The sequence below is a fragment of the Eptesicus fuscus genome, chromosome 24 (assembly GCF_027574615.1).
Source record: "Eptesicus fuscus isolate TK198812 chromosome 24, DD_ASM_mEF_20220401, whole genome shotgun sequence".
In the NCBI taxonomy this organism is placed as follows: domain Eukaryota; kingdom Metazoa; phylum Chordata; class Mammalia; order Chiroptera; family Vespertilionidae; genus Eptesicus; species Eptesicus fuscus.
In genome coordinates, this window is record NC_072496.1 from 17,630,254 (window position 1) to 17,634,729 (window position 4,476).

A 4,476-nucleotide genomic window follows, 5' to 3' on the forward strand; every position below is an offset into this window, starting at 1 on the left:
CTAAGGGAGCAGAAGATTTTTCTTTTTTCTCACAGAGCACTGTGGTGTTGATTCCCTTAAATTTTTCTTGAGACAAGAAGGGAAAAAAATGAATTTGGAACAGAAAGGGGCAAAGATTTTTTTCCCACTGTATTCTTCTCAAGGCATACCCTTCCCTCTACAAATAAGGTGAGAACCATGGTGTAAAGGAGAGAAAAAGAAACCTAAAAAACATGGAAACTGAGCACAAGAGGGGGAAAAAAAAGACTGCAACTTGCTCCCAGAGACTGGAGAAAATGAAAAAAGGTTGGAATACATCAGTGTTCATTAGTCATCTTCTCCTTCATCTTCCTCACCTTCTTCCCCCTCATCATCATCTTCATCTTCTTCACCTTCATCCTCACCCCTTCTTCATCAATATCTTCCAACCCTTCCTCTTCTTCTTCTTCATCATCATCTTTTTCTTCTTCTCCTTCCCCTTCTTCATCATCCATGTCAGGAACGAAGAAGTACTGTAAAGGATTTCGCCAAATGTCATCTTTGATGACTTCTCCTAACTCATCTGCACCTGCATCAGAATACCAGTAAACCAGGTAAAGAAGCTCTCTGGTTCCTCATGCTGTCTCTTCCTGCTGGCTTCATTCTGTGTTTGACTTGAACGTTTCGTCAAATCCTTTCCGGATTTCCATTTGATTTCAGTGGACTTTGAAGATGGACCACCACTCTCATTCAGATGAAACTCTTTGGAGAGAACTTTATTTTCGAAGTAAGGATTTTCATCAAAATAAAAATCTATTCTGTAACCTAATTTAAAATCTTCAAATTCTCTCACTTCAACTCTTGTCAAATAATGCAGCGCCTCTTCATTCTCTTCCCCAAGCAGTGCAGACACTTGTGGATGGTTGACAAATGTTGTTACCCAAAAATTTGGGATTTTGGAGATCAATTCTGACGTCTTCTGAAAAAATGGTTGGCAGAGTTTGTTATATTTCTGTTCTACTTTCAAAATCTCCTCACTGGCTTGTTTATTAAGTTGTCTATTTCATTTTGTACTTCATCAATATGTTCAATCGCTTCTTGCTGTTCTTTTTCTCCCTTCAGCACTACCGGAGTAGTCAGCTTCTTCTCTGGCTTGGGGCCTGAGCCAGTTTTGGTTTCTTTGTTTGAGGTGGGAGCTAGGACTGGCGTTTGGGGGCCATGCTGAGGCAAGTCCTAAGATCTGATTAATGGGAAGTCGCCAGACTCAAAGGTGCTCTGAGCACTCACTTTTTCAATTTTTAAAATGAATTTAGGATTTAACCAATAGGAGGGCAGTTCAGCATCTAAGACATCTCTATTCACTTCACCCATTCCTTAAGGACTCAATTGATTTCTGTTCCATTTGGAACTATACAGTATGTTTTGAATACTGGAAGGACAATTGTTTTTTTTTTTCACATTTTATCTTATGCACAATTTAATGCTCTCTTGCATGATACACTTTTAAGTTAAATCTGTTGCTAACATTCTCCACCATTTATTCCTAGTGGAAAATACTCTCATCATGATTAGTTTCAAAATGACAAAATGTTGGGACAGAACATGGGCCTGCTAGGATATTACAGTAGCACATCATTATGTTTTATTTCCAACATGCTGATGCATTAGGTACAAATATACTCAAGAAAATTCATGATAAAATAGTAAAATAATGGGAAGTGGCAAGTTTTAATTATTTTTTAAACTTTGAGGTAAGTGTAATTGGTTTAAAATATACATTCAAAACTATATTTTTATTGATTTCAGTGAGGAAGGGAGAGGGGAGGGAGAGAGAGAGAGAGAGAGAGAGAGAGAGAGAGAGAGAGAGAGAGAGAGAGATGAATGATGAGATAGAATCACTGATAGGCTGCCTCCTGCATGCACCATAGTATGAATCCAGTCCACCACCTGAGCATATGTCCTGACCAGGAATTGATCAGTGACCTGTAGGGTCATAGGTTAACACTCAAGCACTGAACCACGCTTGTCCGGCTCTCCTAAGATTTTCAGGGATCCCACACAACCTGCAACCAGGGTAGCAATGAGCAGTGGCAGCTCCTCCTGGCCTAACCCCTGAATCAAGGCCTCCTTTACTCTAAATACCCAGTGAGCTAACAGCAGCCTCACTTTGGCTCATTTATTTCCCACAATGTTTCTGGAGTCAAAGGAGCCTCACCTAGTCTCTCTGATGTTTCCTCTTCTATCTTTTTTTTTTCTTAAATGTATTTTTATTGATTTCAGAAAGGAAGGAGAGGGAAAGAAAATAGAAACATCAATTATGAGAAAGAATAATCAATTGGCTGCCTCCTGCATGCCGCCTACTGGGGATTGAGCCTGCAACCTGGGCATTGCCCTGACGGGAAATCAACTGTAACCTACTAGTTCATAGGCCAATTCTAATCCACTGAGCCCCATTGGCCAGGCCATTTTATTCTTTTTTTTTTTTTACATATTAATAGCTATGCTTTATTGAGTCCTACTGTGTGCTCACATAAGTAATCCCATTCAGACCTTACATAGCCTTTGGAGTTAGCACTTCTTTTTTTCCCCATTTTTTATTAATGTATTATATGTGTACATATCTTATCATTGCCCCTCCTACTCCACTCTCATAAATTTTAACACTATTATTTTTTTATTGATTTTTTAGAGAGAGAGGGAGATGGAGAAGCATCAATAATGAGAGAGAATCATTAATCAGCTGTCTCCTGCATGCCCTCTACAGGGATGGAACTCCCCAACCTAGGCATGGGCCCTGCCCTGAAATCCAACCAGATTTCATGGGTCCATTCCCAACCACTGAGCTATGCCATGTAGAGAAACTATATTTTTTATTGTTGACTCTATTACAAATAGACCCAATTTCCCCCATCCTCATCCCCATTTGCCTCCCTCTACCCTGCCCCCACTATTTCTAGGCACTCAGCACATTATTGTCTATGTCCATGGACTATGCATGTATGTATGTACTTTAAAAATATACCTTTATTGATTTTAGAGAGAGGAAGGGAGGGGAGAGATAAATATATGAATGATGAGAGAGAATCACTGATTAGGTGACTGCTGAGCATCCCCACCCTCACCCACTGAGACTTGAACCTAAAACCCATGTATGTTCCCTAACCAGGAATACAACCATGACCTCATGGATCATAGATTTTACTTATTGAGCAACACGGTTGGGCTATATTATTAAAAAAATTAATAGGTATTTTTGATTGTTGATAGTATTAGAGATGTCTCCCATTTTTTTTGCCTGAGCGTATATTCTTTGGGGGATCTCTCCCAGTTCTCCCCACGCACCTCTCCTGGGAGATCTTCCAGTCTGTTCCAGTTAACCTGACCTCTGCCCCATCTTGTCCTTCCCCAGGGCCACTTACTGAACCACATCACCTGTATTCACCAATGTTATTGGCTGAGATGCTAGCCCTCGCCTTGGCTTTTGAGAAAACTATGTTACCCAGAAAGGAATGCGACTACATAGGCGGAGCTAAAGGGCACTTTTGTGTCAGTGCATCTGTTTAGGGAGGGACTTCCCCCTTCCTTTTACTGGCGGACATTTTGAACTCCAGTTTCTTCAAGGACTCGCAGGCTTCAGCACACTGGTCGTGAGAAGAAGGAGGCGGAGGAGGCCTAGGAAGCAAGGTCCTTGCTGTGCAGCGTGTGTCTGAGGCTCTTTGAGCACCAACAGGCTGGGATTGGGATCTCCGTGTCTCCCAGATTCTTCTATGCCCACTACGTTCAGTCGGCCTGACCCCATTGAACCCTCCAGCCTTGGGGTTCTGCGCCTTTCAGGTCTTGCCCCCCAGGTTGCAGCGTTCAGAACGGTAAGTCACTCTGGGGTGACACATGGCTTATGGGGGAAGAGGGTGAAAGGCTGCAATGCCATGTTATAAAGACAAGGTGGTGGGACTGAGCCTGTTGGATTAGGAAAACCCAATCCTGTTTTGGGTGTAAAGGCAACAAAGAGATGAGGTGTGGTTTTTCACAAGGAGTTTTACTTTCATTCTCAGAACTCTGGGGCCATAGATAGTTGTGAACAAAAGAGGGACGTTTTCTGAGGCCGGAATCTAACTTTTCCTAAAATTGCTTAGAGGAAGAACAGACTAGAAGACAGAGGACAGCAGTGGTGGACAGAAAGTAGAAGTCCTCTAAATGGTATGGTAACTGGCCAGATTATGCACTGAGGACTGAACCCTGAGATAATACAGGCATCTGGCGGGCACCTGGCCTTTGGCCTGGCAAGGGTACTGAGCAGCCTGAGCCCATAGTTCCAGGCGGTGTTTTCCAGGCTCTCAATAGACCATTTTCATTCCATGAATTCTTACAAATGTAGAATGAATTATGTGTACCGGTTCGTGGAGCTTATTTTAGGGCTTCAACACTTGTGGCCTCTGAGATGGTAGAGTCTTGGGACTGTCATCCGCTCTTGTAGCCCTTGGACCTGGGTACTTTTAACTGACATTAAGCTCAGAATCC

The 4,476-nt window shown here is 42.3% G+C and overlaps 1 pseudogene; it reads right to left on the reverse strand.

Annotated features, from left to right (window-relative positions):
- Window positions 1–277: 277 nt before the first annotated feature.
- Window positions 278–1,178, reverse strand: LOC103304868 (protein SET-like; annotated as a pseudogene).
- Between the last annotated feature and the right edge of the window lie 3,298 nt (window positions 1,179–4,476).